The following is a 25057-nucleotide window of genomic DNA, read 5'->3' on the forward strand; positions in this document are numbered from 1 at the left end:
ATATATATTTAGGATAGTTAGCTCTTCTTGTTGAATTGATCCCTTTACCATTAATGGCGAAGTGTTGACAATGTTATCTGCTTCCCGCTGACGTTGAATGAAACAACTTTGGCGTGAGGTAGGACAAAAGCAATATCCTAAGCACATCCCACTGTCGCTGCCAGTAAGAGCCCAGCAGAAGGCAGCGAATCACTCCAGAAGTCACCCGTAGCTCTGTAATGCCCAGATCTACTGTGCTTACTAAATACTGTGCTGAATGAGCAAGGAAGGGGCAGCTGGAGGAGCAGCCCAAAGGGCAGAGCTCAGGGGAACTCCTGGTGTGGGAAAGGGCTCTGCGTGGATTGCTTTCTTCTCTGTCACCTGCTCTTTCTCAGTGAGAGATGCCGAGCAGCCCCAGCCTCTGAGACCACCTTCAGCAAGTTTTGTGGCATCTGTCTCAGCAACCGCAGAGAGCACTGCCTGGAATGTGCGTCCTCCCACATTGTAGCCACACGCCGCACATGAAGGAGTGTACACTGACAGGCATGCAGTGGAACTGAGTGAATGCTGAGTGCAGATGAGGCCCACAGTCAACAGGACCTGCCAGAGCTTTGCATTCTCATCTCCCTTAGCTTAGCTGAGACTCTCTACTGCTTGTACGGAGCTCCCTGGTGCATAATTTCCACACAGCACTTCTGCGCCCAGAGTGGGAAGTAAGGTGGAGAGACCAGAAGGAAACTAGCAGGTGCTCCTTGAGCCTCCAGGGGCCAGAACTGGGCTGGAGACAGGGAAATAGGAAGCACGATGTTCCCCTAAGAAGGGGCCTTTGATTGCCCCGAGACACCTGTATGGGCCTCCATGGCCATACCTGCCATTAAAGGTAACCACAGAAGAGGCGCTTGATCCTCTCAGGGGACTTCATGATAGGCCTCAGTCAAAACGCCTCCAGTCTGGAATGAATCACTGAACTTCCCAGGGGGAAACCGTCAGCAGGTTAAAACCAGCTGAGAAAGAGATATATTAGAACATCACAACCCTGGCAAGTAATCCAGAAGATCAACATACCCCCCACTGTGGACCCCTTTCTAAGAGATTAATATTATCAGAATAATCAGAAGTCTCTTAGAAGGCAGTCTTACAGCATGGACCCAAATAACATTCAGACGGGGAACCGCAACAAACCCAGGCTGGGGAAGTACCAGTGAAACCAGATATCCAGACAAATGAGGCACTCGACACACATTAAACATTCCTACTCATAAGTTGACGCTGATTTTACGGACAGGACAGAAACCAACCGAGCAGTTTTCACTCTGGCTCTTGACCTCAGCAGTGTCACCCCATGTCTTCTAAGGTGGCTCTCTGAGCTCCCATTTCCCCCTGAAGTGGCTCTCACGAGGTCTAATCTAGCAATTCACAGCTGTCCCGGGCAGGGCTGAGCCGGGTCCCTGCTCCTTTCCTCCACGGGCCGCACCTCTCCCTAGCTTAGCTCCTATATGCTATGGTCACTAAGCACCAAGCACTGAACAGTGGCTAGTGAGACAGAGAAATCAAATGTTTAATTTTATCTAATTTTAATTCATTTTAATTCAAACTCAAATAGCTCTAAATAGTCTGAACTTAAAGATAGAGGGTGAGGGCAGTGCCGATGGGTGCAGCGGAGTTAACCACTCTTACCCAGTCAGAGCCAACATCACTGACACCCTGGGGTTGGAGAAAGGAGACTCAGGAAGCAGGTCCAGAGACAGGGAACAAGGAACCCCTAGCAGACAACGTGGGGCAATTCAGCCTTAAAAAAGAAGGAAGTCTTGTCATTTGTGACAACATGGATGAACTTGGAGGACATTATGTTAAACGAAATAAGCCAGTCACAGGAAAACAAATACCACATGATCTCACTTATATGTTGGAGCTAAAAAGTCAATCTCCTAGAAGCAGGGAGTAGAATGGTGGTTACCAGGGGCTGGGGTTGGAATGGGGAGGTGTTGGTCCAAGACTATAGTTTAGTTCTGCAAGATGAGTAAGTTCTGGAGATCTACTGTACAGCAGTGTGACTCCAGCTAACAATACTGTACTGTCTACTTAAAACTGCTAGCAGAGTAGATCTTTTTTTTTTTTGAGATGGAGTTTTGCTCCTGTTGCCCAGGCTGGAGTGCAATGGCGCGATCTCAGCTCACTGCAACCTCTGCTTTCCAGGTTCAAGCAATTCTCCTGCCTCAGCCTCTGAAGTAGCTGAGATTATAGGCAAGTGCCACCATGCCTGGCTAATTTTGTATTTTCAGTAGAGACGGGGTTAGATCTTATAGTAAGGATTCTTACCAAAAATAATAACAATGTTAATAACAAAGGAGGCAGGAGGCGATGCACAACTCTGAGATGTGATGAACTTGTTCACGGTCTTGATGGTGGTGATGGCTTCACAGACTCACCCCCAGACTCATCGAGATGTAGAAATTAAGTATGTAAAATATGCCCAGCTTTTTATATGCCAACCAGGCCTCAACAAAGTGGTTTTTAAAAAACTAAAATACCAAGCAAAACAAAACCCGAATGTGGGCAGTCTCCTGCACTTGCCAGCTGGCTCTGTTGCCTCCCTGACTTTGTCTCGCCAGCCCGTGTGGCGGCCCTCTCCCGTCCCTTGGGCATCATCGGGTGGGTTTCCTTCCTGGAGGCTCAGAAGGAAACAGACCATTGCAGGGTCACCTTACTGGCTACCTAGGCCTGAAAATATTTTCACTTAAAAAGTTTCATCTTCTTAGTGTTCTGCCATGTACCAGTCTACACAAAGATCATCCTACATTAAAAATATAGTGTGAGCGAAGAAGAAAAGTCTGGCCCCCAAAGTGGGGAGTGCCCACCTTCATTCAACTGAACGCACACCTTGTCTTAACCCTGCCAGAGGCAAGCTCTTTCCTCACATGGATGGACGTTCCAAATTCACTGGGAAGCATATGTGAGGGAGGTGGTCCTCAGATCCTGTTGGGGCCAAGTGAATCTCTCCCAAAGTTCTTTGGCTACAGTGGAGTTTAAAAACTAAGGAGATCAGCCGGGCGCGGTGGCTCACGCCTGCAGTCCTAGCACCTTGTGAGGCTGAGGCGGACAGATCACCTGAGGTCAGGAGTTGGAGACCAGCCTGGCCAGCATGATGAAACCCCGCCTCTACCAAAAATACAAAATTAGTAGGGCATGGTGGTGCATGCCTGTAATCCCAGCTACTAGGGAGGCTGAGGCAGGAGAATCGCTTGAACCTGGGAGGCAGAGGTTGCAGTGAGCTAAGATCATGCCACTGCACTCCAGCCTGGAGGACAGAGCAAGACTCTGCCTCAAAAAACAAACAAACAACAAAAGCTAAGGAGATCAGATAATCTGATTTCATGTTCAGATGTAGAGATCACTAGAATGTCCACTTTTCTCCAGCATAACCTTATTTAACTTATTTCAGCCTCCGAGAGGCAGGTGAAATGTCGTGTCTGAAAACAGGAAGAACATAGGAGCACCATGATGCCTTGTCTCCTGGGATCACTTCCAATGGCAGGACTGTGGAAAACTCCAGAGGTCGCGCCATCCCGAGCCAGACCTGGCGGCCTGCGCTGGCTAATCCCCTACGCAGCAGTGAAATTTAGCACTGTCAAAATTTAGCACTGTCAGCAGCACAGCACAGGGTCTCTGGCCTGGTCCCCAAGCTCCTAGAGGGCTGTGGAGCATCTTCGGTGCAGGGAGAGCCCTCCACTATGGGGGCCCTAAGAGGAGGCACACGCTGTGCCTGGTTATTCCTGGCTCTCTGCCTCCACGGCATGGCAGGATTGCACCAGTTCTGTGTTTGGGTATGGTCAGCATGAACAGAAGCGGCAAGCATTTCACCCTGCTGTTCCTGCAGCCTAACTTTCCCATCCTGACTGATCCATCACAGATATGCTGTTATTGATGATTACAGTCACAAAAAAATGCCCCAGGATTCAGGTATGTCAAACTGACACTTAGAGCAACCTGAAAGCATCACACACCACAAATTGTATGTGTCCCAGCACTGGCTGTAGGAGTACCAACGCCAGCTTTGCAGATCCGTGTTCAACAGAGCAGTCTGAAAAAATGACCAGCCTCTCCATTCTCTGCTATCGATTGCAGTGGGAGGAGAGAAGACACGGTGGGCAGAATTCTTCAAATGCTCAAAGCTCTAGAAAGAAAAACCTCTATGGCTTCCTGAGAAGAACTGAGTCACACAACGAAGATGCTGAAATCAGCACAGGTCCAGGAAGACATGCAGGAGAGGCTGCGGGAAGGAGGGCAGAAAATGGACCCCGGTCCCGCACAGGGGAAGCTACTTAGGCCAACACCCTTGAGAACAGACTTCTCTCCATTTGTCCAAAATTCTCAAACATGCTAAAGAGGCAAGACAGGGCCAGAATGAAGACAAGAAGGATGGTACTTGTGGGCAACCCACCCAAAAAGGATGGGTAGGAAAGTGCAAGGCCAGCTTAGCAAATACATGTGAATCAAAGGCCTTTGAGAAACCACTTTTCTCCTCAAAACAACAAAATACAGCTCAAATTTCTATGCAAAGGAGCCTAGTGGTCTCGGCATGGCCTGAGGTGGGGAGAATGCTCTGAGCCCACAGAGGCCCTGGGGATGGTGGTAGCATAGACACTAGGCTGTCAGAGGCTGTGGTTTATGGGCTCTGGGCACCCTGGTGTCCTGGCATGCCCTGTGCTGTCACTCTGCGGCACTGCCCTCTCCATCCTCAGACACCTGCCATCAAACAGCGAAGGGGCCAGCAATCCCCAGAGGAGAGGAATGCAGGGGAGACTACATGAGCTCATACACAGACAGAGACACAAGGTCCCCCCACCACACACAAAACATACACACACACATACACACATCACACAGATACACAGCCCGCCCCCCACCACATACACACACAGACACACACCACACACAGCAAGTGTGGCCACACGGGAGAAAGTCTGAGTCCTGGTGCACAGAGATCAGCAAACCCCTGACATCAGCCTGTGCAGAGGAACCAGGGCAATCCCCCTCTTGACTCTGCTGTCTTTGGACTAATCTAAGGCTTGCAGCTAGTGAGCTGGCCTTCTATTCCCACAGTATTAAAATAGCAATGATTATTTATTGAGAATTTACTGTACTGGGCACTTCATACACAACTGTATTGAAGTCTCCCAACTTTAAAGTGAGACACCCTGCCCCTCTGCAGATGAGGAAGCCAGACTCAGGCAAGGCTAGTCGGCACCAGCATCTGCAGCTGGTAGCCAGCAGCCATGCTGTGGCCCTCACCTTCTAACCATGGCCCAGCTGCCTCCAAAGCAGCAGAGAGGGCACTCTGCTTGCTTTTTAAGTCGTTCTGATTTAGTAGGAGCCTTGGAAGGCAAAGACTATGGTAATGACACTCTAGGTGATGACACTCACTTCTGAGAAAGGAGGTGGAGCCCAACCCACATGAAGTCTGCTCCAGCTGGTGGGCTCTGAAGAGTGTGCTCAGTCTGATGTTGGAAGGTGGTGAAGGAGGAAGAGGAAGGTGGTTGGATGGAGAAGGAAGAGGAAGATGGATGGAGGAGGAGTGGTTTCTTACCACCAGGAAGAACTTGAAGTCCCAGTGCATATTTGCCAATCATACCCCTAACCATCCCCTATGGAAAAGGATGCCTGTCATCTCTGGAGCATGGATTCATGTCTTTTCCTCACTCAAGGGCTTACCTGGTATAAAAACTCAGGGTGCAGATGGGCGCAGTGGCTCACACCTATAATCCCAGCACTTTGGGACACCGAGGTGGGTGGATCACTTGAGGTGAGGAGTTGGAGACCAGCCTGACCAACATGGTGAAACCCCATCTCTACTAAAAATATAAAAATTAGCCAGACATGGTGGCGTGTGACTATAGTCCCAACTACTCGGGAAGCTAAGACAGGAGAACTGCTTGAACCCTGGAGGTGGAGGTTCACTGCACTCCAGCCTGGGTGACAGAGTGAGACTCTATCTCAAAAAAAAGAAAAAAAAATTCAGGATGCCCTCTCGAGAGCATATCTCAGGGCCATTATTCTTCCCATCCCTGTGTGTGCAGGGACACATGCACCTAGCTGTCATCAAATGTCCACCTCTCTTATCCTTGCTGCTCACCCAACACTGTGTAAGCTTTGTTCATTCACTCACCCACGCAGTGACTGGGAACTGTGCAGTGCCTTCCAGTTTCCAAATTCTTGAAGAAAGAGCGAAATAAATAAATAGAACAAATCCCTGCTTAAAGCTTTATCACCTTATTCCTTTGCTAACAGCTGGCTCTGCACATCCTACTTGTCATTCAGGAGTTCTGAATTTTCATTTTGGGCTTTTTAATTGAATGTTCAGCCTGGCTGTACATGCTGGGTTTTGTAAGCATTTTAATCAATAAATAATGAGCCCACACCATGGCCACATCCTCCATCTGTGCTGCCAACTGAGCAGAGAGTGAAAGAAAAGCCTTGCTTGAGGATTCTCTTTCTTTATCCCCCTGATTATTTAGAACATTCCGGGCAGAACTGGCTTTTAGGTTCGGCAAGTACAGGGTAAAGGAAGGGCCTTACAATTCAAGGTTTCCTGTGAGCTCATGCAAGGAAACTTTAGGAAATGGAAGGAAATGTCACCCCATGATGATGCTTGGTGACTCCCCTGGGAGCACAGTCCTCCTGTCCTGGGGTGCAAGGCTAAGGTCTGGGGGTACATCATGGGAGGTCTCCCTGCTTCAAAAGGCCCTGCTGGCTGGCAGACTTAAGATCACCCTTAGGGTGATCTTAAGGATGGCCACTCAAGGATGTGTCAAGGACCCTGATGTGCCAAACACTTTCTGGAATATGTGATCACAGCAGTAACCCAAATGGGAAAATATCCCTGCCCCTGCAAGCTTCAAATTTTCATCTGAAATAACAAAATAAAATCTATAAATAAAATCCCAAGAAAGCTAAAGAGTGAGAGGTCCTTTGGAGAAAGCAGCAGGCAGTCCTTGGGGAGGCAGGGTCGCAGTTTTAACTGGAGTGGTCAGAGGAGGCCCCGTGAGCAGGTGGCATGGAGGCAACACCCATGGGGAGAGGAGCTGAGGTGGCCTTGTCTGCAAATGCCCTGGGGGAGCCTGCCCAGTGGCTTGTGGGGAAGACAGGGCTGGTGTGGCTGAAGCAGGTGACCCAGAGGGCACTGGGGGGAGACATCACCAGGGAGGCAGTGGGTGGGGGTTGGTGCAGGCCGGCGTGGGCCGTGTCATACGGCCTGGCTTTTTCTCTGACAGTGATGGGAGGCACTGGGGAATTCTGAGTTGAGGACTGGCATGATCTGCCTTCCCTTTCAACAGGATCACTCTGGTCGCTGTTTGAGAATAGATGCTAGGGCAAGGGCAGAAACAGGACCCTCTGGTGGCAGCTCTGTCATCCTGGGGAGAGACACAGAGGGACCAGACCAGGGGTGGAAGAAGGTTAGATCAGGGATATTTCACAGGGTGAGCTGATGGGGTATGTCAGTGTGGGGAAATGGACCTGGACCCACAGGAGCCAGGGAAGGCCTGGCCAGAGGGAGCACGGAACGTGTGTGCTCCGAGGAGCATTTGACTGACACCCCTTTCAGCTGGGACTCCCTGAGGACCCCGGGGCTCATCCTCCTGCAGGGCTGGCAGAGAACAGTTGGCCAAAGTCAAGGTCAGGGTGGGGATCACCACCTGGAGCAAAGTGACCTAAATCATCCCCCACCCAGCCTGGGCTCAGAAATGGTTTTTCCCTGAGCCGTGAGGGACCCTCCTTCAATGACCCACAGACCATGGGAACTAGGGCAGCCATCACTCTGCTCTGAGGCGCTTCTACCCCAGCAGAAACTGAACCAGGCTCCAGAACTGCAGGGACAAGGATGACAGACATAGACGCGCTTCCCTTCCCGCCTGTCTAGCCAGCCACGGAGTTCTCTCTGCTCCTTGGGGACATAGCTGAGATCATGCTCCTGCCTGCTCTCCATGCCTCTCCTTCCCTTCTCTGCATCTATTTGGTGACTTCTCTATCCCCAGCTACTTCTGCCAGCTGGGCCATCCACCCGCCCTTGGCTGCTGCCGCAATGCCCTATTCACCTCTGCATCCCCCTGAGAAGCAAGTTTGAGTGGGACAGATCCCCACCTCCAGTGCAGAACATCCCACAGGGTACGTTCCCACACTGTACCACACACCAGCCTCAGCTGTCACCAGCTGAGGCGCAAACCCAAGGTTGCCTGGGGCATTGGCCTGGTTGAGGGACACTAGTCTGGTGGTGGGGGGGGGAACACACATCTGGGTGGGGAGCATTGACATGGTTGTGGGCACTGACCCATGTGGAGGGTATTGGCCTGGGTGGGGCGAACTGGCCCAGGTCGGGGACACTGTCCTGGTGAGGAGCCCTGACCTAGTGGGGAGAGCTGACCTAGTTGGGGGCAATGACTGAGTGGGAGGCACTGACTGGATAAGGGACACTGTCCTGGTGGGAGGCACGGACCCAGTTGGGGGGCATGGGCAGAATGGGGGGCATTGGCCCAGTGGAAGGCACTGACCAGGGTGGGGGACACTGGCCTGGTGGGATGGGGCTGGCCTGGGTAGAGGGTACTGACCCAGGTTGGGGGCACTGACTGGGTTGGGGACACTGGCCTAGGTGGGAGGCATTGACTTGGGTGGGGGGCACTGGCCTGGGTGGGAGGCACTGACTTGGGTCGGGGGCACTGGTCTGGGTGGGAGGCACTGACTTGGGTCAGGGGCACTGGTCTGGGTGGGAGGCACTGACTTGGGTCAGGGGCACTGGTCTGGTGGGGAGCACTGACCAACACCAGGCACCCCTCTGGCTCTGGAGGAGGTATGCCCAGGGTGGGTACACAGGCCTCTCACAGGCGGCTATGTGGGCTGCTCCCCTCGGGGGCAGAATCTCTCCTCCTTCCCTTCCCCTCTTTGGTGGGTTTTCTCTCAACTGAGCAAAGGGTCTCATTGAAGATGGAAGCAGAAGTCAGTCTTCTCTGTTACGTACAGCATTTGTATTAACAGTGATGATGATGATGATGATGGTGTCAATGAAAAACAGCTGAATGAATCGCAGGGTCTTCTTGGGGAACTCACCCCCCTGCAGAGGCCCTGCTCTCTCTGCTGTCCTCCCTGGCTCACTGCCCCCACAGCTTTCTTACTCTCTGTGGAGCCGTATTGGGCTTCCCATCCTGGTCACCCCCCACCTGGACCAACAGCTGCAATCTAGTTGGCCCCACCAAATACCCAGGGCCAGGCATACAGCAGGTGCTCAGTAAGAGAATGCTACAGGAATGGAGGAGGAAATAGGTAAATCACTAGCTCCTCAGGGTAGGTCCCCAGGCCTAGTTAATCCACACTGCAGCCCAATCCACACTCCTGTGTTTAAAACTCAAAATAACATCTGGCAATGCTATAGCAGTGCTGTCAGGAGGTGAGACGCCTTGGGGGCCATTGGCAGCAGCTCTGCTAGTGTGGCCAGTGTCCCTAGCTGACCACTGCCTATTCCCACACGCCATGGCAAGTCCCAGGCCACGCGAATCCTCTGCACTCCCCTCACCTCACAGGGGACTCTGCAGAACCTCTGCTGCCCATGACACCTGCCTCCACCCACAGGAGCAAAGGGAGCAAGAACAGATGGTGCAGGGCCCAGCCCATTTACCCTGAGTCCCTGAGAAGCCACAGGTGGATGTTAAGGAGGGGCAGGAATCATGCCCTGATGACCTTTAAAAGGTCATTCTGAAGGCTGGGCACAGAGGCTCACACCTGTAATCCCAGCATTTTGGGAGGCTGAAACAGGTGGATCACTTGAGATCAGGAGTTTGAGACCAGCCTGAACAACACGGTAAAACCCCATCCCTACTAACAATACAAAACAAACACACACAAAAAAAACTGGGTGTGGTGGTGCACACCTGTAATCCCAGCTACTCGGGAGGCTGAGGCAGGAGAATCACTTGAATCTGGGAGGCGGGGGTTGCAGTGAGCCGAGATAGCACCATTGTACTCCAGCCTGGGCAACAAGAGTGAAACTCCATCTCTAATACTAATAATAATAATAGGTCATTCTGTTTAGAGTGGAAGCCAGGAGATGGGAGGAGGCTCTGGGTCCTAGGGGATAATGCTGACATGGGCAGGGTTGGGGGCTGCGCACAGACGTAGAGAACAGTGAATGGACCCAGCAGCCTTCTGGGGGGCCAACCTGGCTGGGGCAGGGAAGGGATCCTGGGGAGGAAACTTCATTACAGCACCTTCAGAGCCTCCCATCAATCCTTCACAGATGTCAGTCTCCAGCCAAGCTATAGTGAAGGGCTGCAATGTCTCTCACAGTCACAGAGGGAGCAGTGTTGGCACAGGCAGGAGGCTGGGTTCTGTCCTCAAGCCCCACCTCTAAGGAGCTCCCACTTACACGTGAGAGAGAGTCCAGCTTCAAGCTACACAGAGATGCCCGTGCAGGGAGTGCCAATTGCAGCCATCCGTAAAGCCGGCCAGAGTCCACCACAGACGTGCCCACAAGATCTCACAACCATGGGAGATTCAGGTGAACCTCCCCAGGTAAACCTCCCCCTCCCTGATCTTCATGTCCCCAAATGCCGGCCTCCCGACACCAACCAGGCAGCAGGCCCCTGTCCTGTGGGGCTGCAGTGAGTCTGCAGCATGCCTGGGCACTTGCAGGTGGCTACAAGCATGTGGCTGGGATCACCACCTGGCCCTCCACAGTGAGACCTCCTTCTCTCAACATGAAGCCCCCTTCTTCACAGGAAGGACAAAGCTGTTTAGGGTCCAGCCCTGCTTCCTTTCCCAGCCTCACCTCCCAGGGTCCTCTCCTTGCCCTGCGTGCCCCTCGGCTCCCGCCCTGAGTTCTTTAGACACTGAAGACTTCAGAGCCAGGCGGCCTGGGTTACAGCCTGGCTGGTGCTCACCAGCTGTGTGACTTGGGCAATTGTTTAACCTCTCTGACCTGTGGTTTCCTCATCTACAAATTGGGGATGACAAGAGTACCTGCTTCCTGGAGCCACTGCAGGCCCAAGCGAGGGAGTGTGTGCAAAGCAGCCCAGCGTGCCTGCATGCCTGCCATGAGCTTGCTCATCACTGGACAGGGGTGGAGAGGGGCAGGCACCTGCAGGGCAGGCGTGGGTGCTCCGTACCACACCACTTGCATGCCACTGGGTGAGATACTCTAAGTCTGCATCTCAATTTTCTCATCTGTGACATGGACGACAGTGGCATTTCCTGCAGGGATCCTGAGAATTCATAGGGATGGCTAATCCATGGAATAGCTTGGAAAAGCCCTGGCTACCATGAGCCCTGAATGAACATCGGCTGAAAGAACAACTGGGAAAGTGCTGTTTCCACTGCCACACACTTCCTTCCCTCCCTGCTTCTCTCCTCACTAAGTCTTTCTCACTCATGCAGCACCTCCTCTGTGCACCCCAAGATGCCCAGCTCTGGGGCAGAGACTTGGCTAAGCCTGGGCTGAGTCGGTGCCTCCTCACTTGGAGCCATCCTCCCACTCGGGTCGTGACTGCCCCGTTCTTGGGTGTGGCCCTAGCTCCCCCTGTAGGGCTGTGTCTGTCTTCCTCCCAGCTGAGCCCAGCCCCGTCACCACATCACCCAGCAGGGTGCTCAAGCCTATGATGGAAGAATGCAAGGATGGCTCTCACAGCAATTCTTTTTTTTTTTTTTACTTTTTTTTAAATTTTTTTTTTTTTTGAGACTGAGTCTCCCTCTATCACACAAGCTGGAGTGCAGTGGTGTGATCTTGGCTCACTGCAACCTCCACCTCCTGGGTTCAGGTGATTCTTGCGCCTCAGCCTCCCAAGTAGCTGGGACTACAGGCACCCACCACCATGCCCGGCTAATTTTTGTATTTTTAGTAGAGACGAGGTTTCACCATGTTGACCAAGCTGGTCTCGAGCTCCTGGACTCAAGCGATCCACCAGCCTTGGCTGCACAAAGTGCTGGGATTACAGGCATGAGCCACCGCACACGGCACAGCAATTCTTTATACAGGCAGGACACTGTCTTCAGAGCAGCTCCCCATGTCTCCAGCAAAATCCCCCACCAAGGAGCTGTATGTGACACACAAATTCCTCCTTTGAAACAGTGGAAGAAAGACTTCCGGGCAGAGTAAACTGATTACATGGAGGGGCCCAAGGAGCAATCATAAACCACAACAGAGCTCCATCTTACATGTCAGAAGGAAGAATCCAGGTCACTTTCCAGGCAGAGAAAAGACCATTCCAAGAAGGGATGTGACACAACCAGCTGCTCGACCAAGCACTGCCCCCTGGATGCTAGACCCCCACCCAGGGAAGCTCTTGGAGAACACAGAGGAGGGCGCCGGCCGTTGGTAAAGAGTCAGGGCTACTCGGCAACAAGCCTCAGGCTGTTTCACAGGAGGGAAATGTGAGGTAGAGGAGCAAGACACCTGGGCTGTGGCTCCCAGCATTCCCGACTCCTGATCTGTAACAAAGCCCCAGCGTTCACCTACAGCTGGGAGAGGGTGCACCCTGTTCACATGGCTTTGAGCAGGTGATTCAGGGAAGGCTGACAGCCAACATGGACATTGCTAGGACAGGACACTCACTTTCCGATGTAACTCATCCCCACTTTGAGAGGGCCCTGCCCAAAGACAAATGAAGGAGTCTTGGAAACTTGACTTACTTTCAGGAAGAGGCTTCCCAGGTTGGCGTGGGCTTCACACCCTTTGTTTTCTAGTGGTCAGTGCATGCAGGGGACAGAGGATGACTGCCTGACATGGGGGCTGACCCACCACTGGCAGTGGAGAGAGAAGGGGGCAGGGTAGGGCAGGCAGCCCGGTCACCACTGGGGTAGCCTGGGACATCAGGGACTCAATGTCCAGATCAGTCCAGACAAGAGAACAGGGCTGCAGCCCCTTTCCCAGATTTTTCTGGCCTCTGATGACACACAAATGGACACTTCTGTGTCCTGCAAGTTGTAATCCAAACCCCTTCGCAGTGCAGTGCTGGGTATTTTTAGCAGAAGGCTTTCCCTCCACCATCCCTGTGGGCTTTCCCCCCACTATCCCTGTGTCCTCCCTCCTACGGGTGCCCTAAGGCAGTTGAGTCTGTCTGCAGGGCCCCACACGGCACCATCCGAGGCCCAGGGCACTGCCTGCGGAGCTCTGTCCCTGCGTCCCATTCCTTCTAGTGTGTCCTCTGCAGTGTCATGGCGAGACAGTCCTTCCTGCTTGTGCAGGGACCCTCCCTGAACTGCAGCTGACAGATGCCATTTAAATGTCAAATTGGGGCGTGGTGCCTCACACCTGTAATCCCAGAACTTTGGGAGGCTGAGATGGGTGGATCACCTGAAGTCAGGAGTTCGAGACCAGCCTGACCAACATGGTGAAACCCTGTCTCTACTAAAAATACAAAATTAGCCAGGCATGCTGGCGCACACCTGTAATCCCAACTACTGGGGAGGCTGAGGCAAGAGAATCGCTTTAACCTGGGAGGCAGAGGTTGCAGTGAGCCAAGATCATGCCACTGCACTCCAGTCTGGGCAACAAGAGTGAAACTCCATCTCAAAAAAATAAAAAATGAATAAATACATGTCAAATTGCTGTTACGTGGACCAGGCCGGTTTGTGCTCCCCTCAGCACCAACCCAAAAAGACGCTTTTCTAGGCAGAGTCTATAGATAGAAAATTGGCAAAAGAGGAAAGAAAAATGCCCAAAATAGAAATCAGGGAATGCGATGTGAAACTAGGAGATGATGTCATTTAAAGTAGAGAAAAACTGGAAGAAGCTAAACATCGGATAGGTGAACAGTTACAGAAATCATGGGAAATATGCGCAATGATTTCTTCCACAGCCATGAAATATCCCATTTTGAGAACATTTTAGTGTAGTGAAAATATTCCAATTAAACACAGCATTAAGTGAAAAGACCAGGATACAAAACTTCATGTTTATATGATCCCAGCCATGTTTGAAAAACAAACACATTTGTGGAACCCCAATACACTAACAAGGGGACTCTCTGGATTCTGAAAAGGGCAACTCTTATTTCCTATTTAAAAATATTATGTTTATACATTTATACATTACAAATTTTCTGTAGAGAACATAAATGATGCTTTTAATTAGAAAGAAACATTTAAAAATACATATTGGGGCCAGGCACGGTAGCTCACGCCTGTAATCCCAGCACTTTGGGAGGCTGAGGTGGGCAGATCACGAGGTCAGGAGATCGAGACCATCCTGGCTAACACGGTGAAACCCCATCTCTACTAAAAATACAAAAAATTAGCTGGGCGTGGTGGCGTGCGCCTGTAGTCCCAGCTACTCGAGAGGCTGAGGCATAAGAATGGCGTGAACTCGAGAGGCAGAGCTTGTGGTGAGCCGAGATTGTGCCACTGCACTCCAGCCTGGCAACAGAGCGAGACTCCATCTCAAACAAACAAACAAAAAAGTATATTATCTTTAGACTGAGAAGGCATGAAATATGGCTCAGTTTGGAGCTGCTCCTTGACAGAGCTGAGACACAACAGTCACCTGAAACTGGAGACCTTACCAAGTTCAGGTTCCCCACTTTGAAACCTGCGGATAAGCCTGGCCTGGGAGACAAAGAGGAGCAAAGAGGAGCGACTTAAGGCCAGAGGACCTCACACCGCACTGGAACAATATCCAGTCTTCCAAAATTCCTCCACACATTTCCCCACCACGAGGGGCTGCCTGGGCTCAGCAGATCACAGGGACAGTAGCAGGAGCTTCTTCCAAGGGCATCGCCGGCTGCAGACATGGCATGTGCATCTCACAAGCGCTCCTCCGCAGCACGTGCCCGAAGGCCCCTGGCCCTGAGCCCGGTCCTCCTGGCCCTACCATCTGACTCCTGCACGGCAGCCAGGCGAGATTGCAGGAACTGAGATGCATAATCCCCACTCACTGTTTGGGCAGATGGGCCTGGTCCAACCAAAAGCAATAGAGGCAGCTGCATGTAGAACACTGAAGAGCAAACAACCTCCTTCAAGCATAATGCAAAAAAAAAAAAAAAAAAAGAGATTACTCTGTTTCTTTTTCTCCCAACAGCCTTCTGTTGTTGCTTTCTGGCATTTCTCCATAATATCCTGACAGCATTTTCAAAGGAATCATGTGAGATGGTGCCCTCTCACTCTCCCCACGTTCATGAGACAAGTGCCCCAAATCAGGGTCCATTTCAGCTGTTAAGTGACTGGTTCTGGACACCTTTGGGGTCAAGGAAGCTATGGGATTATTTGTTGTGTTAGGCATTACCCCAGCACATGAGAATGTATGACTCAGTGCTGCTCCAGGCAGTCAGCTCATCATTTAATGTGCACCTACTATGTACCTGGCATATTGCCGGGCACCCCAGGAAAACAGTAAAAAGCAGCTATTCTCAACGAATTTACCATCTGGCAAAACAGGAAGAGAATATATACATGAAGAATAAAAATAATATTGAAGCCTTAAATCAGGGATGGAAAAGATGTTTCAGGCAGTTGTTAGAAGCCATCAAGAGTGCTGTGTTGTAAAGGCTCTAAAGCCCAGTCCTGAGCCCAGGAAAGGTATGGGTGCAACAGCAGCACCTCCCTTGAGTGCAGCTGGGCAGGTGCAGCAGTCAGGTCTGGGTCTGCATCCTTGCTCCCAAAGACCATGGATACAACAGGGAGGGAGGGCGTCCGAGTTGGAGGAATCCAGAGGCTTCAAGAAGACTTAGGACTTGCATTGATCTAGAAAATGATAGGCATTGGGCAGGCCAAAGGATAGTCAGAGGACATGGCCTAGCTAGGCATAATATGTGTAGGAGACAGTGAGGAAAATAGAAGTTGGGCGCTATAGAATACGAACATGAGGATTCCGGGTAATGAAATCTGGTGCATGCATATATGTGTGTGTTCGTGTGTGGCAGGTTGGAGGGACTTTGAGTATTTATGGTACATTCATCCCTGATTACACTAATTTCTCTTATCACTCATTTACTCTAATAAGTATGTATTACGTGCCTGGGAGCAATGTGTTATATTACTAGAAAGAGAAGTTCTCACTTCATTTTCCTTGTCTGTCTTTACTGACAAAGAGAAGGAATGATGTGATGTGTCTGAAGATATGAAGGAGCCACCCAGACCTAAGCCACCCGGATAAAGAAGGGATCTGGCTCATCCAGGACCATGCAACTTTGGTCATCTATATCTGTGGTAATCAAAGTGTGGTCCATGGACCAGCAGCATTGGCATCACGAGAGAGATTCCTTGGTTAATCCTGAATTCCAGGCATCTCCCTGTACCTATAGAATCGGAATCTGCATTTTAACAAGGTCCCCCCAGTGGTCTGTTTGCAACTTAAACATTAGAAGCCTTGAGCTACTCCAAGAGCCCCATAGGCTTTGGATTTAAGAACTAGAAGCAGAGCTGGAAGGAACCTCAGCAATCCTCTGGTTCAAACCCGCAATGCGATACACAATATGAGGAAACCAAGATCTGAGAAAGTTAGCTGATTTCCCGATTTCCCCAGTTTTTAAGATTTCACTGTCACCCAGTTTCCAGCTTAAAAAAAAAGTGTATTTTCATGACAACACATCTTCCCTCAGCATGCATTCCTGAAGTCATATCATGTTTCATCTTCTATGCTATGAAGTGCAGCCTGCCAACACCAGAGAGCCGTGGAACAGGATGAAAACCAACATAGCTTTCCACGTGATGTCTCAAAACCAAAAGCAGAGACATCTAAGTGAAAAGTAAGACATCCCAGCGCTACACCGTGGTCCCCATAATTGCTAAGATCCTTACACAGATTTCCACCACACACAATGTCTGACCAAGAGTGCGTATAAGAGCAGCACCACCCAGACCATTTCCTGCCAATCCGTGACATGCAGCATCAAGAAATCCAAGCTCATGTTCCAACAACAGTTTGTGTGCAGAAGAGTACCCTAAAACTCTGATGCAAGGAACTGTCTGAAATGGTTGTTTCTAAGATGCCTTTGTGTGGGAGCATGGGATGTGAAATCCTGTTCCAGTTGGAAATAAATAACAAGAAGGCTCACCCCAGCCAGTGGGTGATAATGTGGCATTCATTACACCGTGTGCACATAGAGCGTGCAGTCCAAGTCATATGACAGCAGAGAAAGGGGCTTTTTCTGCAGAGAGAGAGAGAGACGGGGGATGGAGGAGGAGATAGTTAATAATTTTCTTTTCATATGACAGCTTGGAAAATCCAGTTCAGCTTTATAACGCCAGCTCCTCAGTTATAATTTAGCACCTATTCCAGGAACAGTTGACAAACGAATGTTAGTGAGCAACACAATGCCATTTTCATTTGCCAGCCAGAATGATTTTTTATGTCCTTGATAAGCCCACAAATAAATTTGTCAATTTATTCATAGCTATGGGTTGGAGTCAAGATGCAATCTCTTATGCTCTGCAGACACTGGTGCCGCTTTCTTTACGGAACACCCATCTGTTTTTCTACCACATGGGCATAAAGATTTCCAGAAGCTACTAAATAAGAAAGTGATTTGAGTCCTCCTGTAGTAGCTTTCTAGCCATCTGCTGTCCCAGCCATGTGTCCTCCATCATGACAACTTTTACCCATGTTCCTAAGACAGGGGTCAGGTCCAGCAATCTCCCAGGCTCCCGGCAAAGAGAAAAAAACGTAATTGAGTGAAAAGAAGTCAGTCTCCTTGGGTGACAATGCCTTGCCTTGCAAAAATCCCAGTGTGCTGTCAGGAAACAGAATAATTCTCAACAGAAAGGAAATGGAGGTGACTCCAGACCGACATGACAAAAATTCTGTTTTGAGAGGTCACCTGGGGTGCCTCTATTTTGGGAGGAAATAATTTCCTTAATGACATCTCTGTGGGCTCTCATACTTTCTGGCTTTATCGGGTTTTAAAGCTGGCATATTCACATTCAAATCCCTCCTTTGTGAACTGGTCTTTAGATGAGAATACCTCTGAGTGTTCCTGTTCCCTAATACATTAAGAACTATGGGCAACTCCCCGGACTCCATGCCTGCAATAACTCTGAAAGGAGTTATGCAAAAGCAATTACAGTTAATGACAGTCTTCTCGGTTTTTAACTTTCTTTGTTCTTGAGGCCCAGGGATTTGGATCCTTGCACCTATTCTGAATGGCTGCAAACACAACGCATCTAAGTTTGAGTTCTTCTTGGAAATCAGGTTCACAGCATTTTCCTGACAGCCTTGTCTTTTGGGCAAACAAGACAACTTCAGGGCATGAGACTATATTAAGGCTAGTGATGTGACAATGGGACAGCTCAACCTGCTGGTGGCAGTCAGCCAAAAGGCCATGGGATGGCCCATGCCAGAGCTCACTCCGCCTTTCAAATAAGAACTTGAACCTTTCTCTGGCTTGCTTATTTGAACAGGCAGGTCCTGGATGTAGAGAGGTGGCACACTTAATTGGGTCACTAAGGGGAGTTAGCAAAAGAAAAACTATAGGACTATGAGTGGGGTTTAGGAAACTGCACACAGGAGAGTCCAGCGCCCTAAAACTGGCAACAGTGCGAAGCTTTAATATCTGAGGCCTGAAAGGGAAGGGCCGAAAAGCTCTGCAGAGGCCACAGAGAAGAGCTCTGTGCAGAGGGCCTCTGATGAGATCTGAGGCCTCTGATAGGATCCGAGGGAGGGCCCAGAAGGGGAACACCCTGATCTCACAGTTCCCCTCCCGCCTCCCATTGGACAAATCCAACCACCTGTGCCTGGGTATATAGTGCAGACGATGCAGTCTCCAGCACGAACAGGGTCAAGGGGGAGGGTGGCTCTGCAGGGTGCATGGAAGTCACCTGAGCGTAGTGTCCCAACCTGGTGCTCTCAGAAGAGAGGTATCTCTCTTAGGTATCTCAGGCAGCCTAGAGATACCTAAGCACCTCAAGAAAAGATTTTATATGTCACTGTAAGCCCACAGATAAACATGTCAATTTATTTATAGCTGTGGTTCAGAGTCAAGATGTACTTTCTTATGGTCTGCAGACACTGGTATCGCCTCTCCACCAGGGCATCAGGAATCCAGGGTTATTGTGACCACAAAACACTACACAGGAGAGACCAAGGGGCCATTCGCTAGACCCGAGCAGAAAAAAGTCCCTTGGAAAAATTTAAAATGCAAATTTTGGATGCAAAATTCTGTGGCATATAATCACTGGGTCTTTTTTATCTCTGGACAACCCCCCATGAGGCCAATACCATGGCTGTCATCTGTGTGTCACAGATGAGATCACAGAAACATGGAGAGCAAGCATGGATGCAAATCAGGAAGTTGCTGAGAGGGAAGAGTAGTGCAGAGCTGAGCACAGGGACAGTTGCACGTCCCATTTCAGTGCTGCCAGTCTGTGGCAGGAACCACCTGGGCAGGGTCCACAAATGCTCACTGTCTTTTCAGATGCAGACTCACAGCATTGACTGCTTTCTCTGGGGACAGACCGGTCAATGAATTTAGAGTTGGAGAAGTTTGGATCTGGGAAAGGTAGAATGGCTACTGGCCCTGTGAGATGTCACTCCTCCCGGGAGGTATGGGGCAGCGTCCACTCTGCACCACATCTCTGTAGGGAAACCCAACACTCCCAAAGGTACTGGGGATCCTGGTAGCTCAAAGCAGGTTTTGCTAGCAGATGAGCTATGCCAAACAGGGGGAAAAGATTCCTGCTTCAGAGCTCCTGGGATTTAGAATCATGGGTGTGGAAGCTCCCCCTCACCATGTGCCAATCCAGAAGGGGCCTTAGCTGAAAGTCCAGGCCCACCTGGAGCAAAACCCTGGCTCTGGGGTTTTAGTGACTTGGTCTTCTGCACCCAGGTGATAAGCATAGATGGCCTTGTGCGGGACTGTGGTGCAGCTGAGAGAGCATGTGCTGAGTGACCACAGGACCTGAGCCCCATGCCCTTTGCCCCTCTGGGCCTCCAGGTTTCTGCTTGCCTTCGAATTGCAACCAAGGGCCCCCTGGAGGGACCACTGAGTGGGCAGCACACCTTCATTCTTCTTACAGGAGGGTCAAACACACTTTTCCATCATCATAAGGAAATCTGCTGATGGCAGAGCATTACCTCCCTCAGAGAAACAGAATGCTGCCTATCCCTTTGCCAGGCCCTTACTTTAAGAACTGAAAGTGAAATGAAATCCTTGAATAAAGTGACTTGGAAAATCCACAGGTACAAAGCACCAGGCCTGCAGGGTCCAAGCACCTTCCTACTGCCATGTAATGATAGGCACCTGAATGTCCACCTCTCCATGTCAGAAACACCATTGATTCTAAGCAGCAGATCAGGCTTCCACCAGCCTCTGATGTGTCATGGCTTATCCTAGGCAAACTGTCCTGCAGGCCATGGACCCTCAGAACCCAGGGCAGAAAAGAGGAAAACCGGGTGAGTGGACAAAAATCTGAATGCAGCAGAAGGAGGCACGCTGGGGGCATGGGAGGAAGGGAGTGGTCAGGCTTGGAGCCACGCAGAGGCAGTGAAGCCAACAGGCCAGGACTGGAAGGAGGATGCTGTCTAACGCACAGACTCACACCCTGCCGGGTCTGGATCCAGGTTCCACAAGGCATCAGCTTGCTCACACTGGACCAGGCTCAGGGACAGATGCAAAAGCAAGCTTTCATGAGCCCCAAGTGAACTTTTCCCCACAGGACACTCAGAGAGGACTGACACAGATGACAGGTCAGGCTCCCCACAGAGCACAGACACACTCCGGGGCTTGACCGTGGCCAGAACATGACGCACCACCTCAGCCTCTGGGCTCCCACCGCCAGGCAAGCGATTGCCCTGCAGTCCAAGTGCCCCAGCATGCACTGTTAATATATGAATACCACGTCCAGACACACTAACAAAAACACACGGCACAGCGGGCACACTGCACTGGAGAATCAGCGGTTTGTGCCTCAAGTCTAAATAAGACAAACGTTTTGTGCGTTGGCTGTGGAAAGGCATGCTAATGACTCACAAGCTGGCTTAACCCCGCCGTGAACACCTGTATTTCAGCAGCTTCCCAGGAGGTTATGGGGAGGTGTGGAAAGGGGAAGCTGTCCTGCCCTTCACACTGGGTGGATCTGCAAGCACAGGGCAGGGCAACTCAGTCTCCAAAACCAGAAGGCCAGTGCCAGGCTCAACTTGTTCTTTCTTTAAAGCAGCTTCCATAGAAAGCCTCACTGTCACCCCTACTCCAGACCCTGGGCTCTTTCCACACTGGGCGAAGGGGTGACGGCTGCCTGGGCCTCTTCCAGGACAGGGCTGCGTGGCCGGCCATGGAGCAGAGGCCCCGCGGCACAGCGCACAGACAACGTCTTCCCAGAGGCAGCTGTTCCCCACATTGACTTCACTTCTGATGGCACAAGGCCAGAATGTCTTTCATTAGTTCCCCAAACTCTGTCATCAGGGAAGCAGACGAGCCCCGTGTGGATTTTTTAAAGCCAGCACGTTCAAGAGCATCAACCGACATGAGGCCACACATCCTTAAACACACACACCCCACACACGTCATCTGACACGAGGCCACACATCCTTAAGCACACACACTCCACACACATGTGCTTAGCCATGCGGGGACTTCACCTGCAGAGGTGTGCACAGAAGATGATCTGCCTGGCCTAGACTGGGAAGGGTCTCAAAAAAATCACTAAAGCCTCAAAAACATGGTCTAACCCATGACATTGGCAGTGGTCTCCCATGCACTTCTAGATGCCACTCTATGCCCTTCGTCCAGCCAAAACCACCCAGTGACTGCTCCACACATCATTCAAACACAGGGTTTCCTGCAGCAGATGTGACTCCAGCGGCTTCCAAGGCTGGACGAGAGGAGAGTGATGGGAGGGGTGTGTCCCCTTCCGCATGCCCGCCTCCCAGTCCACACGCCCTAGACCAGCCACCTTTGGGAATAAGGTCCTGCCCCACAATTGCCAAATTCCATTGATTTCATCTCCTGCAGCTTGTCTTATAATTTTGGTTGCTATCAGTCCCTGAATGCTTTAAGAATAAAAATGCCTTTCAGTAATACTCACGGCTACTAATACAGTGAAGATGCTCAAGGAAACGAACACCCACCAAAATGACAAGATCACCAAAAAGAAATTCCTGAGGGGCACACCACACTTGAGAAAACTGCAGGCCCCAACCCCCTTCCCCTGGGACCGCCCCTCTGTAAGACCCTGGGCTGAGTACCTGAGGGATGTGTTCTTTCAAGGTCCTTCATTACAGTGGATCTGGGAAGGCCCAGGGGGCAGGACAAGGGAGGTGACAGCAAGTGAGAAGGCAGCCCAATGCCACCCTCCCCTCGGCTTTCCTACCCAGGGCAAGCTCTCCTGGAAAAAAACCCACGGGCAGAGATGTGGGGACAGGAGGGAGCCGGAAACACGGCCTCCCCAAGTGAGATGGAATCTGGGGGTCATTTGATAAGCGCTTCGCCAGCTGATGCATATAGAATACTCACTCCCCAGCATCCCCGGTGGCTTAGCAGCAAGACTGGCAAATCCTCCCAGGGAGCAGAGGGAACAAACACAAGGAGCCAGGCAGAGAGCCAAGTTCAAATCCCAAATGCAGCATGTAGCACCTCTGTGGCTCAGGCCAGCGATTCAGCATCCCCAATTCTCAAATTTTCTGACCACAAAAGGGGGCTACTGTCCCCTGCTTCCAGGTCCCCACGTGCACTGAATCACAGTACAGTACAGCTCCCTGCAGCGCTCTCCCTCAGCCCCAGCTTTTAGGAAGGGGCTGAAGTGTGCCCCCATCCTGCTCACCAGGGTCTTACCTCGGCCCTGGGTAGCCCACCCCTCCCCTACTCTCTTCTGGAGACCTTTGTGGACAACACCAGGGGTCTCTGTGGTCACCAGCATTTCTGAGTGCTCCTCCACAGGGGAGCAAAGCTCCACTCCCTCTGTGAGCTCAATGCTGGCCACCAAAACACTCAATTTCAACGCAGTGAGGTGAGGCCTGGCAGAGGCTGGCAATGGGGTGGCAAGGAAGGAGCAGGGGAGCAGGTGTCCAGCAGGCCCACAAGCAGGGAGTGGGAACAGAGGCCTTCAGTAGGGGGAAGGCTGTGGCCATGGCCCAAGCACCCAGAGCGGGAGACTGCCAGGCTGGGGCCTGGAGGGAGCAAACAGAGGTATGCTCCAGGCACCTCTGGGACTACCACAGGCATTTCTGGGCTGTACCCTGGGCATTTTTATTATCTTTCAGGATTGATCATCTGCCATCATCACCGCTGCTGCCCATGACTCTGGCCCTGGCCAAGCCTGGACTTACCTTCTGTCTGCATACACAGTTCACACAGTCCTTGCCAACCCATGCCAAGCAGTCACCCCTTCCTCCACGTGAGGGAGTAGGACCCAGGGAGAGTAACAAGCCAGCCCCAATGCCACCATTGGTACACTGAGTTTCTCCTCCTCACTGTCACCTGAGTCTACAGGGGCCACCAGACTCCCCATCCATAGCTCCTCTCCTCAAAGGAGGACCATTACCCCTCCACCTCCTCCTGCCTGCCAGCCCTGGAGGACACAGACATGGTCCACCTCCTGGTGAGCTCTTCTGCAGCTTTCTCCTTTGGCCGTTCTGAGGACTAAACTATGAAACAAAGCCATAAAGCTGGTAAGTGCAAGAAAATGACCAGCCAGACCCACTTTAAGTGAAGTGCTCCACGCAAACGAGGGTGCCCGGACGTCTCCCACCACGGAGGCGAGAGGTGGAGTGCGTGCATTGGCTCCGCGCACCATTCTCCTGGCCAGTGTTCCCAGGCCCTGCAGTCAGCTGAGGCACAGGGCAGTACCACCCCTCCCCTGTCCTCCCACCGCAGGGCAGGCCGGCATCTCGGTGACCCTCGGGCCTTCCTGCAGTGCTCATGACCTGGCAGTGGTGGAGCAGGACCAGAAGATTCCTAGAGCGCTCCCATTTACTTCACACCCATGTTTTGGTATCTCAGCAAAACCAGAGTCCACTTTTTCCCTGGGGTAGATTCTTTTGGTTAAGAAAATGCAGACAACTTGCACCAATTATCAACATGTTAGACTAAATAATCAATCTAATCTACACTCATTTCTCAAAGCCAATATCTCCCTACATTAATGTGTAAAGGAAAGATGCAGGTTTAACCCCAATAAACACTCATGGCAACAAGATAAAAAGAAAAATAGCTGCTATCCATCATCAGTCAGAAACTGCTCCTTAGGGAGGAAGCAAGCCCATCTTCCCTGAGCCAGAATGCAACTAGAGACAGGCTCCGCCATGCAGCCCCCACTCATATCCCACCAGCATCCCCTCTGACACCAAGCAGAGATGTAGCATCTTGAACCTGAGCCCTGGAGCATCCCGAAAGCCTGGCCCAGCGCTCGGCCATTGGGCTTCTGCTCTACAAACCACAGAGCCAGGCAGGCCTTTCAGCTCCTGCCACATGGCCATCTCTACATTCTGCCTCCCTCTCAGTGGGAACCGTCAGCTCTAGCCCGCCGGGGGTCTGTGTGCTCCCCAACACCCTCCCATGGTCAGCGTGCCCCCGACAGTCAGTGTGTCCATTGGCACAGAACCTCTGTGCAGGCTTGCTCTTGCTCTCTGGGCCTGCACCCACTCCACCATCATGGAAATCAGATACGGACTCTTCTGATTTCCTCTACCCTGAATCTAAGAACTGTGGGGAATTCAGCAGCTGCTCACTCTAAACACTTATACTCGAATTAAGTAAAGCACTTTACCAAACAGCAGACCTGGAGCTCGATCCCGGAGGCTCCCATCCTTAACTCTCCCACAGTGAATCACCCTCCCTCATCCCTTTGCATGCTCTGCTGAGGACCAGCAGGTGAAAGGCACCCACAGAGTCAGAACCAGAAGAGCTGCCTCCAGTACACGTGCTGTGCATGTGCTGGATGCAGGACACTAGAGGGACATCCTGCTCTGAGACTGTCACATCCTGCTCTGAGACTGTCACATCGGCAGAGCTAGTCCTTCCCTCTCCTCACTTTCCAAGTCCCAAGAGTAGAATTCCTGATGGAGAATGGAGGGGGCCCGGGGAAGGAAGAGGCAAGAGGGGTCTGAGGGTGCTCCACCCCAACAAAACCCACAACCTGTTGTCAGGCATGTTTGTGCCCCTAAGTGTGCCCT

The 25057-nt window shown here is 51.4% G+C and overlaps 2 protein-coding genes across 3 annotated transcripts in view; both read right to left on the minus strand.

Moving 5' to 3' along the window:
- SH3RF3 (SH3 domain containing ring finger 3) overlaps positions 1–25057 on the minus strand; it is a 353462-nt gene that overhangs the window by 197745 nt on the left and 130660 nt on the right. The gene's annotated exons all lie outside the window — the stretch shown is intronic.
- LOC129143190 (small nuclear ribonucleoprotein G-like) overlaps positions 1–25057 on the minus strand; it is a 71907-nt gene continuing 46850 nt past the window's right edge. The window contains exon 1 of the mRNA XM_063789449.1: positions 1–25057. This exon is cut by the window's right edge and continues 46850 nt beyond it. The gene's annotated coding sequence lies outside the window, so the exon portion shown is untranslated.

This window comes from Pan troglodytes, chromosome 12 (assembly GCF_028858775.2).
Source record: "Pan troglodytes isolate AG18354 chromosome 12, NHGRI_mPanTro3-v2.0_pri, whole genome shotgun sequence".
Classification (NCBI taxonomy): Eukaryota; Metazoa; Chordata; class Mammalia; order Primates; family Hominidae; genus Pan; species Pan troglodytes.